Here is a 20,540-nt window from a genome sequence, read left to right on the forward strand (position 1 = left end):
CAAGTTTGCATTCATGGCCAACACCCATTATAGGAACACATGAATTCTAGAGCTCAGGAAAGAGCATAGGAAGCTGCCTTCTTCTGAGTCACACCACTGGTCCATCTAGATCAGTATAATAATAATAATAATAATAATAATAATAATAATAATTTATTATTTATACCCCGCCTATCTGGCTGGGCTTCCCCAGCCACTCTGGGCGGCTTCCAAAAGAATATTAAAATACTGTGATACATCAAACATTAAAAGCTTCCCTAAACAGGGCTGCCTTCAGATGTCTTCTAAAAGTCTGGTAGTTATTGTTCTCTTTGACATCTGCTGGGAGGGCGTTCCACAGGGAGGGCGCCACTACCGAGAACGCCCTCTGCCTGGTTCCCTGTAACTTGGCTTCTTGCAGTGATTGGCACTGATTGGCAGCATCTCGCCAGAGCTTCAGAGCTTCTTCCAACCCTACCAGGAGATGCTGGGGACCGAACCAGGGTGTTTCTGCATGCAAAAATGCAGATGCTCTAACACTGAACAAGGGCCTTGCACCAAATAAATACCAATAAAGGAATCTGATTTACTCAGATTCATCTTTACTGGTTTATCTTGTTCAGTAATGCCCATCATCATGATGACAACAGGACTGGACCATAAAAATAAATTACAAAGATACATCACTCTCTCTAAAACTGACTAGGAGTTTCCTTCTACGTTCCAGTGCAGGGGTGAGGCCTCAAGTTCAGCCCAAAGGACACATTCATTTCTGTGGACCACATGCCAGTAATGGTCAGGGCCAGAAGCTAAAGTGGAGGGAACAACAAATACCAATTTTACCTTTGTACAGTAGGCTAATTTCTACACAATCACACTTACGATGCAAAGCTTTTTCCTGTAGACTATTTTCCATGCTGGTGTATAGAAATGGGACCACTGGCCGGTTAACTGAACTTTATGTGAGCTATGCAGCTGTTGGTTGTATCTATATGTCCAAAAGCCTTTGGGCAGTTGAGTGACCGTGCTTAAAATGATTCAGTTCTTAATGCAGAAACATAGCATCTAAGTCAGGGGTCGGCAAGATTTACCGGCCATGGGCCAGATCACTCCCATGGAGATTGTCTGTGGGCTGGACTGGCGCAGCCCGACGCCAGAAATTGCTTCTGTGCATGCCCAGATGCTGAAATTCGCACCTGCACAAAAAGCGATTTTCGGAATCTGGACATGCGCAGATGCAATTTCCAGCACCACTCGTTGAGTCCCCGCACCGTGCTGTACCGGTTTTGCACAGCGCACGGGGACTTGCCGAGTGGGCGGCTCGATTCATGGGCGGTTGGTGGGCTGGTAAAATGGTCTTCATGGGCTGAATCCGGCCCATGGGCTCAGGCTCTGGATCTGAAGAGCTAGGCTTCCTTTGCCAAGCATCTCCCAACAAATGCCTCCCTCCCTTCTGCATTTCAGCCTCTGGGCTGGTCATTCCAAGTATCTCCTATGAATGTCACAAAAAACTTCTTTCAGTGGCACATCAGTGACACATCTTGTCATCTAGGCATCCCAGGACCTCCTGACACACTGCCCAGACTTGCGCCCCAGGGAGGTCACTTCAGTGCTGCTACTGCAGTGGTTTGGTTTCATCGCTGGAGGGACACTCCATTGTCTCTTGAGACAGACAGGTACCAACTAACCAACACAGACCCTTCTCTGTCCTCCATCCGGGCAAACAAGAGTTCCTATTAGAGTTGAGGGGCACATTCCAGCCAGGCAAAAACATACAAGGAGGAGGCAAAGTCAAGCTGATGAGTGGTGTGGCTTGCAGAAAGTAGGGGTCTTTAAATAATCTCGAGGGCCAGGAAGAGAAAGCTGCAGGGCTGCCTTTGGTTCTCTGGTCCAAGGGCATCAATTTCTCATGTACCTGCTTCTGATTTGCAAAAGTAGACCTCTGGCGCAGAGGAACCCATAGCATGGCCTGGAATGACCTGGCTTTGTGCCTGTGTTTGAAAATCTAACTTTCTACATGAGTTGTATGACTTTGGGAGATGTCATAAGTTTGTAACCTGATGAGTGAAAGCCAGCGGCCGGGGGGGGGCAGGGTGGGAAAGGGTTCAACCATAATTTTCTTAAGACTCAGTCTCATTGATGTAACCCTTCGAGCAATAGACTATAGGGAAAGAGAAGAAAACATCTCAGAGATTATTTCCCTTGAGATCTTTGCACCTCAGTCTACCTGCTCTACCAAGGGGCTGCTGTCAACTGATGGTCTTTGCTGCAAAGGTTCTGTTAGTAAGATGACAGGTTAAGAAAAAAGAATTCCTAATCAAAATGATTGCCGGAGTCTTGCTTCTGACAGCTCATTGTTGGAATGATCACCTATCTTTCATTATGACCTTCAAATGTTTTAAAACGAGTGCTCTGCCAAAAATTCTCCCACTTTTCTCTCTCTCTCCCTCTCCTTTCTCCAGCAATTAATTGGGGGTGGGGGAGGAATGCGTTTGAAAATTATCAGGGAAAAAAATGAAAAAGGGGAATTTAGGCAGACACACAAATATAGGATGAAAGACACCTGGCTTGCCAGCAGTACATGTAAAAATGATGTTAGGATCTTAGTAGACCACAAGCTTTGCATGAGTCAACAGTGTGATGCAGCAGCAAAAAACTTAATGCAAGCCTCGGCTGCATCAATGGAAGTATAGTGTTCCTATCAATGAAAGTAATAGTACCACTCTATCCTGCGGGTGGCGCTGTGGTCTAAACTACAGAGCCTAGGGCTTACTGATCAGAAGGTCGGCGGTTCGAACCCCCACGACAGAGTGAGCTTCTGTTGCTCGGTCCCTGCTCCTGCCAACCTAGCAGTTTGAAAGGACGTCAAAGTGCAAGTAGTTAAATAGGTACTGCTCCAGGGGGAAGGTAAACAGAAACTTCTTCTAAAAACATTTTTATTCAAGGTCAGAGTCTGGTCTCACGATCCTAATCTTACAGCTGTGAAATCCCCAGATCGACTCCAGCAACAAATTAACAAGCTCCCTCTAGAGGAGACAATTTCTATTTGTATCCATCTTTTGAAAGCAGGACCAACAAAAGAAAATTACTTTCATTTTTCAAATATTTTGTTTCTTTTGAATGCAAGAGGCAACATTGGAGTCAATTTGTTTCTCTTTTTTTACTATCTGTCAAAAGACGTTCCATTCACAGTCAATGAACTTCCCCATAAATTTCTGTCTCTGACACCCCGTTCCCAGGTTTGAGACGGTGGAAATTTATCTTTCTTTACTCTCTCTCCTGCAGGCTTAAACAGTCAAAAATCCCCCCCCCCCCTTTTCTCCTGCTTCCAAGAGGGGTTTTGGTGGTAATAACTGAAGGAAATTTAGACCTTTCTTTCAAGACCGGTGTTATGTGGTCTCAGCGGCCGCTCCCAGTCACCAGTCTAGCTGCCTCATTCTGGATTAGTTGTAGTTTCCAGGTCACTTTCACAGGTAGCCCCACATAGAGCACATTGCAGTAGTCCAAACGAGAAATAACTAGAGTATGCACCACTCTGGCGAGACAGTCTGTGGGTAGGTAGGGTCTCAGCCTGCGTACCAGATGGAGCTGGTAAACAGCTGCCCTGGACACAGAATTTGTAGGTCAGTACCAACACCTTTAATTTACCCAGCTAGCTAGCAACCAGTATAATTCTTTGAGCAGTAGCATAACATGACAGCCGTATTCTGCCTCAAACCCATGGCTACCAGGCAACAAGAAAATCTGCTTAACCAGAGCCAGTGTGGTCTAGTGGTTAGAGTGTGGGACTAGGATCTGGAAGACCAGGGGTCAAATCCATACTCAGCCATCACTGCGTGACCTTGTGTTTTTTTTTAAAAAAAATGATATTTATTAAAGTTTCAAAGAATACAAAAAATACAGAAATACAGGGAAAAGAAATAAAGTTTTTTTTAAAATATAACAAAAAAGTAAAAAATAAAAAGAAACATACCAAATAAAACAGTTAAAGAGACATTAATTTTCCATAACCTATCTTCCCTACACTTATTTCCCCGGACCTCCTCATACCTCCCTTTTTTGTATTCCAGTTCAGTTTGTTAGTTCAGCAAATCCTTACCATTAAGCTTTTACCCAATTGCAAACCGTTTTTTCCATATCTCTTAAAACATTACAGCTAAAAACCTCTTAGTTTCTATCCAACATCCTTCTAAGATTCCTTAATTTTAAAATATTTCTGTAAATAGTCTTTAAATTTCTTCCAGTCTTCTTTCACTGCCTCTTCTCTCTGATCTCGGATTCTGCCAGTCATTTCCGCCAATTCCATGTAGTCAATCACCTTCATCTGCCATTCTTCCAAAGTGGGTAGGTCTTGTGTCTTCCAATACTTTGCGATGAGTATTCTTGCTGCTGTTGTGGCATACATAAAAAAGGTTCTGTCCTTCTTTGGCACCAATTGGCCGACAATGCCCAAGAGAAAGGCCTCTGGTTTCTTCAGAAAGGTATATTTAAATACCTTTTTTATTTCATCATCACTGCATGACCTTGAGCCAGTCAGAACCTTTTAGCCTAACTTACCTCACTGGGTTGTTGTGAAGATAAAAGGGGGGGAGGGGTGAACCATGTGTGCCACCTTGAACACATGGGAGGAAAGGGGGTGGTATAAGTGTAGCAATAAATGAAACAAAACACACACCCCAAAAATCATAAAGAAATTCTAAAGTGCCTCTTTTGCACGGGGAAAAGGTAGTTTTGAGAAACTCAAGGACAAGTTTCCACACAGCACTGTTTTAAATGGCAAAGTGTCTTAGCCAGACCCAGATGGATTCCTTGAGGTTGGAGAGTGTTAATTGTGGGAGCTGTACACAAGGGCTTAATTACTGTTATTTCCCATTATTTCACCTCCCCCTCCTCACCTCATAATTATGGCACTTGGAACATTGGCATTGTGTAATTTTCAGACTTAGAAGGTTAAGATGACCGCTTTTATAATACCGTGCTGTTCTTTTGAAAAAGAAATAGCAACTCTCCCGCTAGTAGCAACACACAATGCTGTGGAATGATGCAGTCAGCATGAAGTCATGGCTACAAGTTGCAACATCCAAGTCCACACTTCAGGTTCCCAAGTTCAAGAGTTGATGGGTTTCTGAGTGTCTGCTCCCATTTGGCAAACCACTGAACTGCAGGTCAAGCCTTCTTGGTGAGGAACTTTCCTGCTCTGAAATGACTCCACCTACTCCAATGACTAGCCATTGGATCATATTAGACAGGAAGGAGTATAAGAGTCTTTCTTATTAAAGCTGAGCCCTGATGTGTGCCTGTGTCCTTGGTTAATTTTTTTCTCTGATGTCTGGTTGGCCACCAGACCCAGTTTATCCTCTTCAGTTATGCGTCCTGGCTTGTCCTTTGGTCCTAACTTGGCCCTTGATCCTGACTACTGGTTAGTCTCATAGGTCCCAGTTCCTGGGTCACCATCAACTGTTCTCCAACCCTGAGAGTTCCTGAGGTCAAGTCAGCAATCTCAGTAAGAAGCTGGAGACTGAACCCATAAGTTCAGCATTCAGTTTGCCCCCATCAGCCTCAGCCAGCATGACCAATGGCCAAGGATGATGGGAGCTGTAGTCCAGAAATGTCTGAGGGACTGCAAATTCCACTCCATTGACCAACCTATGCATAGCAGAACCCCACAGGTTATGATGGCCTACATAGGGTTTTATTTTTCTTTCCTCCACTCTTTCTTTTATATGGATATATATGTGAGATATATATATATATATATATATATATATATATATATATATATAATAAAAATAAATTATAGATGGGCAGAATGTGTAAATGGAAATGTACGCAGAGAGGAAGAAAACACTGCCTTGGAACATGCCCGTAACTTGAAACAAATCTAAATTATTGTGCCAAACATGAACATAGATATGGAAAGGTAAACTGTATTCCACCCCCCAAACTATCACATTCAAATAATGCTCATTTCATGCAGAAGGAAATTCAATACACGGAAGACTATAATATTGAAATATGGTGAGCACCAAGATTGGTTCTTGCATGCACGACGCAAGGTGTTTGAAATGAACATTGGAAAACAGATGTTTTAACTACATTCCTCTTCTACATTGTACATGGTGATAATGCAGAAATGTATTGAGCTATAGACAAGTCTGAACTCTACACTGGAGAACAGAATAATGCAGAATGCCCAGCTCTTGTACATGGCTAACTTGGTATATGGCCCCTGATTTTCCCTTTAAGCTCCAAACAATCAACATCCAATGAAGCTGAATGTTGGAAGATTCAGAACAGACAAAACAAAGTCCTCCTTCACACAGTGCATATTTAAACTATTATTTGCTCCTACAAGAGGCAGTAATGGTCACCAACTTGTATGGCTTTAAACAGTGGAATTAGACAATTTCATGGAGGAATAGGCTACCAGTGGCTAGTAGCCATGGTGGTTATGTTCTATATCCACCATTGGAAGCAGCATGTTTCTGAATACTTTGTTGTTGTTGTTTAGTCGTTTGGTCGTGTCCGACTCTTCGTGACCCCATGGACCAGAGCACGCCAGGCACTCCTGTCTTCCACTGTCTTCGTATGTTCCTTATGCTGATTATGCAGTACCGTATGGCGCACTTGCTCAACTTGAGTTTATTGAGATCAATTATTATTTATAGAATTTCCAGCTTGTACTTCAACATAAGGTCTCAAGGCAGGTTGTTGTTGTTGTTGTTGTTATTTAGTCATTTAGTCATGTCCGACTCTTTGTGACCCCATGGACCAGAGCATGCCAGGCACTCCTGTCTTCCACTGCCTCCCGCAGTTTGGTCAAACTCATGCTGGTAGCTTCGAGAACACTGTCCAGCCATCTCGTCTTCTGTCGTCCCCTTCTCCTTGTGCCCTCAATCTTTCCCAACATCAGGGTCTTTTCCAGGGAGTCTTCTCATGAGGTGGCCAAAGCATTGGAGCCTCAGCTTCACGATCTGTCCTTCCAGTGAGCACTCAGGGCTGATTTCTTTCAGAATGGATCGGTTTGATCTTCTTGCAGTCCATGGGACTCTCAAGAGTCTCCTCCAGCACCATAATTCGAAAGCATCAATTCTTTGGCGATCAGCCTTCTTTATGGTCCAGCTCTCACTTCCATACATCACTACTGGGAAAACCATAACTTTAACTATATGGACCTTTGTCGGCAAGGTGATTTCTCTGCTTTTTAAGATGCTGGCTAGGTTTGTCATTGCTTTTCTCCCAAGGCGTCTTTTAATTTCGTGACTGCTGTCACCATCTGCAGTGATCATGGAACCCAAGAAAGTAAAATCTTTCACTGCCTCCATTTCTTCCCCTTCTATTTGCCAGGAGGTGATGGGACCAGTGGCCATGATCTTTGTTTTTTGATGTTGAGTTTCAGAGCATATTTTGCGCTCTCCTCTTTCACCCTCATTAAAAGGTTCTTTAATTCCTCCTCACTTTCTTCCATCATGGTTGTGTCATCTGCATATCTGAGGTTGTTGATATTTCTTCCGGCAATCTTAATTCCAGCTTGGGATTCATCCAGTCCAGCCTTTCGCATGATGAATTCTGCATAGAAGTTAAATAAGCAGGGAGACAATATGCAGCCTTGTCGTACGCCTTTCCCAATTTTGAACCAATCAGTTATTCCATATCCAGTTCTAACTATAGCTTCTTTTCCCACATAGAGATTTCTCAGGAGACAGATGAAGTAATCAGGCACTCCCATTTCTTTAAGAACTTTCCATAGTTTGCTGTAGTCGACACAGTCAAAGGCTTTTGCGTAGTCAATGAAGCAGAAGTAGATGTTTTTCTGGAACTCTCTAGCTTTCTTCATTATCCAGCGCATGTTTGCAATTTGGTCTCTGGTTCCTCTGCCCCTTCGAAATCCAGCTTGCACTTCTGGGAGTTCTCAGTCCACATACTGCTTAAGCTTGCCTCGCAGAATTTTAAGCATAACCTTGCTAGCATGTGAAATGAGTGCAATTGTGAGGTGGTTGGAGCATTCTTTGGCACTGCACTTCTTTGGGATTGGGATGTAGACTGATCTCCAATCCTCTGGCCACTGCTGAGTTTTCCAAACTTGCTGGCATATTGAGTGTAGCACCTTAACAACATCATCTTTTAAAATTTTAAATAGTTCAGCTGGAATATCATCACTTGTTATTAGCAGTGCTTTCTAAGGCCCATCTGACTTCACTCTCCAGGATGTCTGACTCAAGGTCAGCAGCCACACTACCTGGGGTGTATGAGACCTCCATATCTTTCTGGTATAATTTCTCTATGTATTCTTGCCACCTCTTCTTGATGTCTTCTGCTTCTGTTAGGTCCTTTCCACTTTTGTCCTTTATTACGGTAATCTTTGTACATAATGTTCCTTTCATATCTACAATTTTCTTGAACAGATCTCTGGTTTTTCCCATTCTTTTGTTTTCCTCTATTTCTTTGCATTGCTCATTTAAGAAGGCCCTCTTGTCTCTCCTTGCTATTTTTTTGGAAATCTGCATTCAATTCCCTGTATCTTTCACTATCTCCCTCGCATTTTGCTTGCCTTCTCTCCCCCACTATTTGTAAGGCCTCATTGGACAGCCACTTTGCTTTCTTTCTGAATACTATTTTCTGGAAAATGCAGGAGGAGAGAGTCTTGCTGGATATTTGTGCCCTTCTCATGGATATCTGGTTGGCCACTGTGTGCTACAGGTTGAGCAGGCAGAGGGCAGGCACAAGGCAGAGTGGCCAGCAGTAAGTGAGGTGTTTGCAGCACCGAGACCTGGGCCCCATCTGTCTCTTAAGCTAGCCTACTACCCTCAGATGCAGTGATGGTGACTGTTGTCATTGACTGGCTGAGTCAGGACAATGCAGATGAAGAGTTTGTCATTGGGAGGGCTCCAGTGGGACGTGGAGGTTTCTGCTGGAATTGGGGAAGCCTGCTAGTGAGGTTTCAGGGTGTGTGTGGGTATCCCTCAATTTACTATTCTGCCTTTCCCATCTCTACAATGAGAGCTGTGAGACTTGCACTTACACTTGCCTCTGCCTCCATCTCCACCTCTCTCTCCACAGCTGTTGAAGCCTCTCTTTGACACTTCCTTGGTGCCTGTCACGCCACCTATGCAGATCCCATCAAACACTGCGAGTGGCCCTGCCTCTTCAGAGAGGAATGCTCCACCAGCCTAGGGGGGCAGATACACCTCCCCTATCACCTAGACCCAGGAGGATGAGAGAACAGATCATTCTGTCTACTAGGCACAGTGAGAGATTGCAGACACACTTGCTGCTCTGAGATGAGGCTGCCCCATTCCTCTTAATAATAATAATAATTTATTTATATCCCACCCTCCCCAGCAGAAGCTGGTCTCAGAGAGGCTAACAACAATAAAAGTAACACAGTTTACATAAAATCACAATCAATTAATTGAAATGCATTCTAAAATCAATTCATTCTAAAATCAATTCATTCTAAAATCAATTCAAAATCAAATTAATGGCAACAATTGGGTAAGAGTTCTATGAGGATTACCGAAGGAGGGGGTCAGACTGTGCCTTGGCCAAAGGCCTGGTGGAACAGCTCTGTTTTGCAGGCCCTGCAGAAAGATGCCAAGTCCCGCAGGGCCCTAGTCTCTTATGACAGAGCGTTCCACCAGATCAGGGCCATGGCTGAAAAAGCCGTGGTTCTGGTTGATATAGGCTAGTAAGGGTGTGTGTCAATGTCAGATCAATGTTTTGGGAGTTAGATCACCTGCCTTTGTGTAGCTGTACTTTGGATTAATCATGTGTTTTGCCTGTAGTGCCTTAAGCCAGCGATTAGCATATGTGTCACAAAAATCTAAACATTAAAGCCTTTGGAAAGAATCCATCTTTGAGTTCTTGTTCCTCAGCAGCTGGGAGCTAGGACAGCTGTCTTCTCACCACGATTGAAGTGGGATTCAATTGCCAGTTCCGTTGACTCCTGAACTTGGAATGGAGGCGTATGTATATGAGGGTCATCTTGTCCTTTGCCTCAGGCAGCAAAATGTCATGGACTGGTCGTGGCTGGAGTGCCTGATCTGTGGAGAAATCTGGAGCGTAGGTCTCCAGAGCCTTGTCCTTTTCCGTCTGTAAGACACTGCAAATGTTCGGGACGGCTGCTGCTGCCTTTGTCTCTCCAGATGACTCCTTTTCTCTCTTCCAATTCCCCTTAATTACCAGAGGAATTATGACCAAAGTGCCAGCCTTCACTGTGAATTTACTGACTTCTGTCAGCTTGTCATGATCGGCACAATTTAAAAGTTTGATTCCTTTGAATTACAGCTTCTTCACTTACCTACTGAGAAGTATAGATGTGTGTGCTGAGAAGAGCTTAGGCAGAGAGCAGAGGCACCTTCTGCTGAAAAGGGTTTCAAAGAGAAGGGAAGATGTTAAAATGGGTAAAGACTCAAGTTTGCAAAAGTGGGCTATGGCTCTTCATGATGTTGACTTACAATTATGGAAGACACTTGTTGTTCAGATCCAGTGCCAGACCCCACAGTGAAAGCAGCAAGGCTGGAGGCAAGGCAAGGCTGTTCAAAGGTTGCTGGGTCATGGAAAGCTCTGGCTGAGCAATTTGCTCCATCAAAGACTGGGAGCAGGCTTATGCCTTTCAAGCCTCTGGTGCTAAACTCTGGTGCCCTCCCTGCACTGCCAAACTGGTGGTGTGCAGTAGGAGGCATCTGGTTCTTTGGGGGAAGGTGCCCGTGACGATCCAGGCTCTGAGAGCCCTACAGGCCCTGGTGGTGTAGGAGGTTCCTCTGGGGACTTCTGTTCAACCACCTCAGTTGCAAAGGTCTCTCTATCTTCAGTTGTGTGTTCTGAGACCTGAACCTAACCTGGCTCCCCATCTCATGCCCTTTGACCTCTGACTCCCTGTCTAGATCCCTACTAGATTCAGCCATCATGGCATCACTATTCCATATATTGTTGGACTTCATTAACTCCAGCCAGCATGGCCAATGCCCAGAGATTATGGGAGTTATAGTCCAAAAACATATGGAGGGCTGCAATGACCTCACCACTGAGGTAGACAAATCAGCATGGTGCACCATAACCAAGAGCAGTTAACAACAGTGTGGACAAATGAGGTCAAGAGCAATGAGGACAAAGGGGGAGATGGGAGGGGGGAATGCCACTGAGAAGAAAGAGCAGCCAATGAAATTAAAGGTCCCTAGATAACATTGGGAGAGGGGAGGGAATGCAGAAATTGTTCCTTAGTAATTTGTTTAACTTACTTCAAAGTGACTGCCACACTTTAATTATTTGGCACAGTATAAAACTCAAGACTGATCAATGGAGGAATAAAGAGATGCACACTGGTGTAATCTGGTCCATTTGGGCAAATGAAACACTGGCCTACCAGCCTCAGTCTGACTTTAGCCATCTGCCATCTGCCTGCCATCTTACTTAAAACCAGTGCAAGGGATGGCACTCTGGGCTTATCAACACTTCCTGCAACTTTCCCCCAGTTAAAGCCACTCTTTAGCACTCAGTAGGAGCAAGCAGCAATTTGGGTTTTCTCCAGATTGATGTTTGCTCCAATTTAGCACCAAAGAGCAGGTTTTCCCTGTGAAAGGAGTGGGGCAAGGGGAAAACCACTGAAACCAGTGCCTAGAAAGTGTGGATCAAGTGGAAAACTGCTTGGACCTGTGCTTTCTAAGCATGGAGCAAGTGGAAGTGTGGACAAGCCTTGAATTCCAGCTTCCTCTTCCTTAGGCTCAGTTTTTCCTCTTGGAGAACCCAACAGGGAGGAGGATGGGAACAAAACTAGAATTAGTAGGCGTGCCATTGGCTCTGCCTACTGTTGTCCTCCCTACTTTCAGTCCTACAAGTCCCAAGGGGCAGCAGCCACCACTACCACCCTTTACTGTGCTGTGAAACTTGAGAGGAAATGCAAGAGGCTTGTTCGTGCTGGAGGAGGAGAGGAGGGCTTGGTGCAAGCAGAAGTGGAGGTGGGGATCTCTCAGAAGTGGAGTGGAGGCTTTACGCTGAGAGATCCCCATCTCCACTCCTGCTTACACACCAGTAGGAGTGGGATCGGGCAGTTCAGCTGAAGAGCGTGAAGCCTCCACTCCACTTCTGAGAGATCTCCACTTCCACTCCTGCTTGAGTGTGTGTGTGGCAGCAACATCCCTTGCCTGCTCACTTGCCGCCCCGGCCCAGCCTTCCCTCACTCAGCACTGGGGTCTACCAGAGCTGGAGGAGGGGGGGGTTGCTGTTGCGGCAGCGGGGGAGGGACCCAGCGCTGAAGGGCCACAGGTACTGCTCTCAAGCCAGGTATCACCCATCTTGTATTTGTGCCTCTCATTTTTTTTGCCCAAGTGCAATACTTTACATTTCTCCCTGTTAAAATTCATCTTGTTTGTTTTGGCCCAGTTCTCTAATCTGTCAAGGTCGTTTTGAAGTGTGATCCTGTCCTCTGGGGTGTTAGCCACCCCTCCCAGTTTGGTGTCATCTGCAAATTTGACCAGGATGCCCTTGAGTCCATCATCCAAGTCGTTGATAAAGATGTTGAATAAGACTGGGCCCAAGACAGAACCCTGTGGCACCCCACTAGTCACTCTTCTCCAGGATGAAGAGGAACCATTGATGAGCACCCTTTGGGTTTGGTCAGTCAGCCAGTTACAAATCCACTGAGTGGTAGCATAGTCAAGACCGCATTTTACCAGCTTCTTTACAAGAATATCATGGAGCACCTTGTCAAATGCCTTGCTGAAATCAAGGTAGGCTACATCCACTGCGTTCCCTTCATCTACCAGGCTTGTAATTCTGTCAAAAAACGAGATCAGGTTAGTCTGACATGACTTATTTTTCAGAAATCCATGCTGACTATTGGTGATCACAGCATTCCTTTCTAGGTGCTCACAGACTGTTTGCTTAATGATCTGCTCCAGAATCTTCCCTGGTATTGATGTCAGACTGACTGGGCGGTAATTATTTGGGTCCTCTCTTTTCCCCTTTTTGAAAATAGGGACAACATTTGCCCTCCTCCAGTCTGCCGGGACTTCGCCTGTTCTCCAGGAATTCTCAAAGATGACTGCCAGTGGTTCTGAGATCACATCTGCCAGTTCTTTTAATACTCTTGGATGCAGTTCATCTGGCCCTGGAGACTTGAATACATCTAAACTAGCCAAGTATTCTTGTACTATCTCCTTAGTTATTCTGGGCTGTGTTTCCTTTGCTGAATCATTTGCTTCAAATTCTTCAGGTCGGGCATTGTTTTCTTTATTGGAGAAGACTGAGGCAAAGAAGGCATTGAGGAGTTCAGCCCTTTCTGTGTCCCCTGTTTGCATTTCACCATCTTCTCCTCTGAGTGACCCCACTGTTTCTTTGTTCTTCCTTTTGCTACGAACATACCCATAAAAGCCCTTTTTGTTGCTTTTAACCTCTCTAGCAAGCCTGAGTTCATTCTGTGCTTTAGCTTTTCTGACTTTGTGTCTACACGTGCTGGCTATTTGTTCGAATTCCTCTTTGGTCGTTTCCCCCCTTTTCCATTTTTTGTACACTTCCTTTTTTAATCTTAACTCAGTTAAAAGTTCTTTAGATAGCCACCCTGGCTTCTTTAGGCACCTTCCATGTTTCCGTCTCATTGGTATTGCCTGACGTTGTGTTTTTACTATCTCCCTCTTAACAATCTCCCAGCCATCATGAACGCCCTTTCCTTTTAGTATTACTGTCCATGGGATCTCACCCAGCACTTCCCTAAGTTTTATGAAGTCGGCTTTCTTAAAGTCAAGAAATTGAGTCCTAGTATGCTTGGCTGCTCCTTTCCGCTGTATAGTAAACTTCAGAAGAGCATGATCACTCGCGCCTAATGATCCTTCCACTTCTAACCCACTAACCAGGTCATCAACATTGGTTAGGACCAGATCTAAAATGGCTGTTCCTCTTGTTGCTTCTCCCACTTTCTGGACAATGAAGTTGTCTGAAGGCCAGTGTGCTGGTCCCGGGGGGGAAGGTTACTGTTACCGTAGTCAAAGTTCAGTCCTAAGTCACTAGCCTGGAGATAGTCCACAAAGTGCGAGGTGAGGTCCGAAACAGGGAGCCGGGCGGGGACAGGAACACTCGAAGATCAGAAGCAGGTAGCCGGGCGGGGAACAGGAACACTGGAGGAACAGGACTGGATGCTGGCCAAAACAGCTCTTCAATGACGACGTTGCTCCCGCAACCTGGGACCGGGCTGACTGCCCTTTATCTTCTCTAAGGCCAGGGGCGGTCCCGGCCCCCAGGAGCCCCGCCTCTCCTGGCCTTAAGGCGAGCACTCCTCCTGGGAGAAACCAGTTCCCTTCGCCTCTCTGCCCTAAGCCTCTGCAGTTCAGGAGAGGCCGAAGGGTTACTGGGCCCCGGGGAAGGCTCACCTGTAGACACTGAGTCCTCAAGCACCTCTGGGGCCAGAATGGTTTCACCTGGTGCCTGCTCCTGAGGATCTGGCACAGGTGCAGGCTCCTCAGAATCTAGGCCTTGCCCCAGTTCAGCCGGCCCTGGAGGCGGGGACTCCTGTGCCGGCTGGGATTCCTCCGGTTCACTCTCAGAATCAGAATCCCAGGCCATCACACCATCCCCCCTCCCAGGCCCCCCCCTTAATCGAGGGCCTGGACCCGGCTTGCTGGGGTACGCCGCATGGAACTCTCGGAGGCAGGCAGGCGCGTGGATGTTGGCCGCTGGTTCCCAGGAAAACGGCGTCTTGGGGCGCAGTAGCCGGGTCAATGGGGTAGTGCGACGAGCGTAACCCGCAATGAAGGTCCGGTAATAGTTGGCGAACCCCAGGAAACGCTGTAGGTCCTTGCGGTTCCGAGGTGCCGCCCATTCCCGAACCGCTGCCACCTTCCCAGGATCCATCTGCACCCCATCTGGAGAGAGTCGGTGACCCAGAAAATCCACTGTCTGCTGATGGAACTCGCACTTGCTGAGCTTCGCATACAGGCGGTGCTCCCGCAAGCGCTGCAGCACGGTCCGGACATGACCCTCGTGGCGAGCCGGGTCACGGGAGAAAATCAAAATGTCATCCAGGTACACCACCACGTACTTGTCCAGCAAGTCCTGGAACACGTGGTTGATGTACCGTTGGAACACAGCGGGCGCGTTGCACAATCCGAAGGGCATAACCAGGTATTCGAACTGCCCGTACTGGGTCCCGAATGCTGTCTTCCACTCATCCCCGGCTCGGATCCTAATTAAATTGTAGGCCCCCCGGAGGTCAAGCTTGGTGAACATCTGCGCCCCTTGCACCCGCTCCAGCAACTCCGAAATAAGGGGCAAGGGGTAGCGGTCCGGGATGGTAATTTTGTTCAGGGCCCGGTAATCATGGCAAAGGCGAAGCTCCCCACATTTCTTCTTAACGAAGAGTACTGGCGCAGCGGTGGGTGAGGTAGAAGGCCTAATGAACCCACGCTCCAGGTTCTTGCGCAGGAAGTCCTGCAAAGCTTCGCGCTCTGGCTCTGTTAGAGAGTATAAGCGACTCACCGGCAGGGGCGCTCTGGGCTGGAGGTCTATGCCGCAGTCAAAAGACCGATGCGGCGGCAGCTGGTCTGCCCCCCGTTCCTCGAACACGTCTTGGTAGTCCCGGTACACGGCTGGGAGCGTGGGTGCTGCCTCCTCAGTGGGTGCGGCCGCTAGCATCTCGGACCGAGCATGGGGGCATGGGTCTGGGAAGTGCACAGTCCGATTAACCCAGTCAATCTGAACATTGTGAGCCTCCAACCAGTCCATTCCAAGCACCAGGGGGAACCGGGGCATGGAGGCAATGTCCAAAGTTCGCACCTCCCGGTGCTGCTGGAGACACAGGACCAAGGGCTGGGTCTCCCGAGTGACGGCACCCGAACGCAGGAGCCGTCCGTCGATTGCCTCCACCTGTACCGGTTCTGGCTTGTTCTGAAGTGGCACCTGATGATGAGCGGCAAAGGCAGCGTCCATATAGGAGCGGGTTGCCCCCGAATCTACCAGAGCGTGGGTAAGAATCCAGGGCCCACCTGGAGGGTAGAGACGCACTGGAACCATGAGATGTCGCAACTCCACTGGTGAGGGCCCCTCTTGCATGGTTTGGGACCCCACGTTGCTAGGGCCTTCGGCTACAGAGGTTGGTGGTTTTCCTGCGACTGGCATTTTCCTGGGACAGGAACGGGCGTAATGTCCACTCCCACCGCAGTAAAGACACAGGTTTCCCTCCTGACGCCGCGACTTCTCCGAGGGGGAGAGGCGAGGTCGCACAGCCCCGAGCTGCGTTGGCTCGACTGGCAACTCGGCTGTGGGCGTGGACCTGTTGGGAAGGATGGGCGCTAGGAGCCGGGGGTGCTGGCGGTCCCGGGCCTGGCGACGGTCCTCCAACCGATCGTCTATCTGCAGGCTCCGCTGAATGAGGGCGTCCAGCGTGGTGGGACGCTCCATCATGGCCAACTGGTCCAGTATCTCGTCCGACAGTCCCTCCAGATACTGGTCCCGTAGTGCAGAGTCATTCCAAGACAAGTCTTGTGCCAACAGCCGAAATTCTGTGGCGTAGGCGGCGGCTGTGGACTTGTCCTGTCTCAACTGACGAATCGCCCGATTGGCTTGGCTCTCCTTCAGAGGGTTGCCAAACACAGTCTCTAAGTGGTTACAAAATCCCACATAGTCCGTTAACAAAGGAGAGTCTTGCCGGAGCAGTGGCAAAGCCCACTTGGCCGCCTGGTCCTTTAACAAACTGATCAGAAAGTGCACCTTGGTGCGGTCGTCAGGGAAGTTCCGGGCTCGCCCCTGAATATACAACTTGGCCTGGGCGAAGAACATGGGAAAACTGGCCAGGGTCCCATCAAATTTCTCTGGCAAAGCCACTGGGTACTTGCCTGGAGCTGGGGCGTCGGCCCCATGATCTGTAAAGGTTTCCAACCGTTGCTGAAGCGCCGCAACCACATCGCTTAACTGCTGAACGGTGTGGGTCAAGGCCTGGTTCTCCTGGGCCAATGCCACCAGCGCAGCTGCCTGGTCAACCATGGCCTCTGGCTGTTCCCGAACGCACCCCAACGAAGGGGGAGTGCGGGTGTGGCGGGAGCAAACTGTGCTGGTCCCGGGGGGGAAGGTTACTGTTACCGTAGTCAAAGTTCAGTCCTAAGTCACTAGCCTGGAGATAGTCCACAAAGTGCGAGGTGAGGTCCGAAACAGGGAGCCGGGCGGGGACAGGAACACTCGAAGATCAGAAGCAGGTAGCCGGGCGGGGAACAGGAACACTGGAGGAACAGGACTGGATGCTGGCCAAAACAGCTCTTCAATGACGACGTTGCTCCCGCAACCTGGGACCGGGCTGACTGCCCTTTATCTTCTCTAAGGCCAGGGGCGGTCCCGGCCCCCAGGAGCCCCGCCTCTCCTGGCCTTAAGGCGAGCACTCCTCCTGGGAGAAACCAGTTCCCTTCGCCTCTCTGCCCTAAGCCTCTGCAGTTCAGGAGAGGCCGAAGGGTTACTGGGCCCCGGGGAAGGCTCACCTGTAGACACTGAGTCCTCAAGCACCTCTGGGGCCAGAATGGTTTCACCTGGTGCCTGCTCCTGAGGATCTGGCACAGGTGCAGGCTCCTCAGAATCTAGGCCTTGCCCCAGTTCAGCCGGCCCTGGAGGCGGGGACTCCTGTGCCGGCTGGGATTCCTCCGGTTCACTCTCAGAATCGGAATCCCAGGCCATCACAGCCAGTGAGGAATCTGTTTGACCTTATGCTCTTGGCTGAGTTTGACATCCAACAAATATCTGGGTAATTGAAGTCCCCCATTACTACTATCTCCCTTCCTTTTGCATGCTTGGCCATCTGTTCCAGGAAGGCATCATCTATGTCCTCCGTTTGGCTTGGGGATCTATAGTAAACTCCCACAATGAGGTCACTGCTATTCTTCTCTCCCTTAATTTTGACCCAAATGCTCTCACTTTGACTTTGAGGTTCTAAATCTTGGATCTCTTCACAGGTATACACATCCCTGACATATAACGCCACTCCTCCTCCTTTCTTGTCTGGTCTGTTTCTCTGAAATAGATTGTATCCCCCCATTATTACATTCCAATCTTGGGACTTATCCCACCAGGTTTCAGTGATGCCTATTATGTCATATTTAGTTTGCTGTACCAAGAGCTCAAGCTCATCTTGTTTATTTCCCATGCTTTGCGCATTAGTGTACAGACATTGAAGTCCATTAATCATTCCCCCATGTCTCTTATTTAAGGATTTTTTCCTCCCACCACTAGGTCTGCGTGCTGTTTGCTCCATTTGGTCTATGACATTTGGATGATCATCTTCATCAATTGATAGACTCCTACCTTCAGGAGCACTGTCTCCCTCCCCCACATTAGTCAGTTTAAAGCCCTCCTGATGAGGTTTCTGAGATTTTTGGCAAAAACATTTCTCCCAACCGTTGTGAGGTGCAGCCCATCGCTTGCCAGAAGTCCATCTTCAAGAAACTGCAGTCCGTGATCTAAGAATCCAAACCGTTCCTGTTTACACCATTTGCGAAGCCAGCTGCTCACTTCCACTATTTTTCCCTCTCTCCCTGGGCCACGTCGTTCAACTGGGAGGACAGATGAGATGACAATTTGTGCATTTAATTGCTTCAATTTCCTGCCCAGAGCCTCGTAGTCTCTTTTGATCTTCTGGAGGCTATTGCTTGCAGTGTCATTGGTTCCCACATGAACCAAGAGGAAGGGGTATTTGTCAGTGGGCTTTATGATTCCTTGCAGTCGTTCAGTTACATCTTGGATCTTAGCCCCGGGGAGACAGCACACTTCCCGAGACATCTTGTCAGGCCCACAGATCACTGCTTCTGTTCCCCTCAGTAGGGAATCCCCTATCACCACTACACGCCTCCTCTTAGGTTTGGTCGGGGTTCTTCCGTGAGCTGTCCGTTCCAAGGTCGCCTGCACATTCCCTGAGGACTGACTTTGCTGCTCGTCTTCATATACCTGATTGACTGTAATGAGGGAGAGATCCTCAAATGGAGTCTGCTCTTCGTCTTCCATGCTAGGGGAGAGGACCTCAAAGCGATTGTGTATTTCTAAACAATCAGAGCGAACCCTGGGCCTCCTACTTCTTTGAGTCACGTTTCTCCATATATCTGGCTCCTGTGTTGGTGAACTAGCCTCCTTCTCAGGGGAGTCCCCTGTCTCCTCCTTGGTGGAGACGGTGTGCTCTGTTGCTTCCAAGAAGAGCTCCAGCTCTCTAATTCTTTGGAGCATAGCTACACGTTCCACTTCAGAAAAAAGTTCCAAAACCGGAACACTCATTTCCCAGTTTGAAGTGTTCAGGTTCCAAGTAGTTCAAGAACTAAGCTGTTCGAAAACTGAAGTACCACTGTATTTATTTTTCCTGATTTAAACTGTATTTATTTTTCTCCCGGTGGTGATTTTCTTGAGTCAAAATGAGAGTACCCCTAAACATTTTTTTTAGAAAAAAAGGACTGAGTTATACCATAAAATTATGTGTCAATGAAAAGATAATTTAATGAAGAATGTAATGCAGTAACTATTATGAAGGATTCTTTATCACAACAGCAGTCATAAAAAAGCAATGTGAAACACACAGAAACAATGAGATAAACAGGTTAAATTGCCATGTTGGCACTTTGAGATAAATAAGTGGGTTTTGGGTTGCAGTTTGGGCACTCTCTAAAAGATTCACCATCACTGCTCTAGTGTGATTAGTCTGATGTTAACTATGAGTCAGCTATGTAGTGTTCCTCAATAATATGATCATGCAATACATTAGGTGGGGGGAGGAACCCATCAGATCCAGCTTGACAGCTGTTTAAAAACTCAACAATCACTTAAATACTTTGCTGACTTCCTGCCAACACCCCCTGCCCCCTATCCATATTACCCAAGCTTGTGTGTTTTGGAATGTTGGAAATTTTGTCCATTAAGTATTGCTCTTTGCTAATGTGTAGTTAATTGCATAATGGAAAAAGCTTTTAAACCACTCCAAGGGTTATATGGCTGTTTAATTGCATGACTTCCTAATTGACAGAAGGTTGGATTTAATATTCTGCCTTTTAAAATAATAAAAAAATATTTAAAAATATTGTCACATGGTAGGAGAAAAAGAGACCTCAAACAGCTTGTACTAAAAAATGGCAGTCAGTCATGTTGAAACCCATTGATTTCTTCATATATATTAATGTCAGTTAATAAAAGATGCAACAGTGACACCATTGAGCCCATTATCTAGCTAAGGTGGAACTGAAAGGAAAAGCTAGTTTAAAGAAAGAGGACTGGGGTATTTTTATCTGGCCAGCATTGTGCCTAAAGGGGCTTCTTTGAAACCAGCATGGCTCTTGCTTCAATGGGAACAACCATAGGCTCATAATCCCAGATCAGTATAGCTTGGGAAAGCATTTGAAAACCAGGGTGTAACAGGGTCAGCCTGTTGGTCCATAGTACAGCAGCAGAGCACATGCTTTGCCTGTAGACAGTCCCAGGTTCAGTCCCTGATACCTGCAGGTAGGGTTGGGAATGTCTCCTATGTCCAAAACCTGAGAGAGCATCTACCAGACAGGGCGAACCTGTGGCTTTTCTAGGTGCTGCTAAACTCTTCCCAGCCAACATGGTCAGAGATG

This window comes from Podarcis pityusensis (genome assembly GCF_964106645.2).
Source record: "Podarcis pityusensis genome assembly, chromosome: 16".
Taxonomy (NCBI): Eukaryota; Metazoa; Chordata; class Lepidosauria; order Squamata; family Lacertidae; genus Podarcis; species Podarcis pityusensis.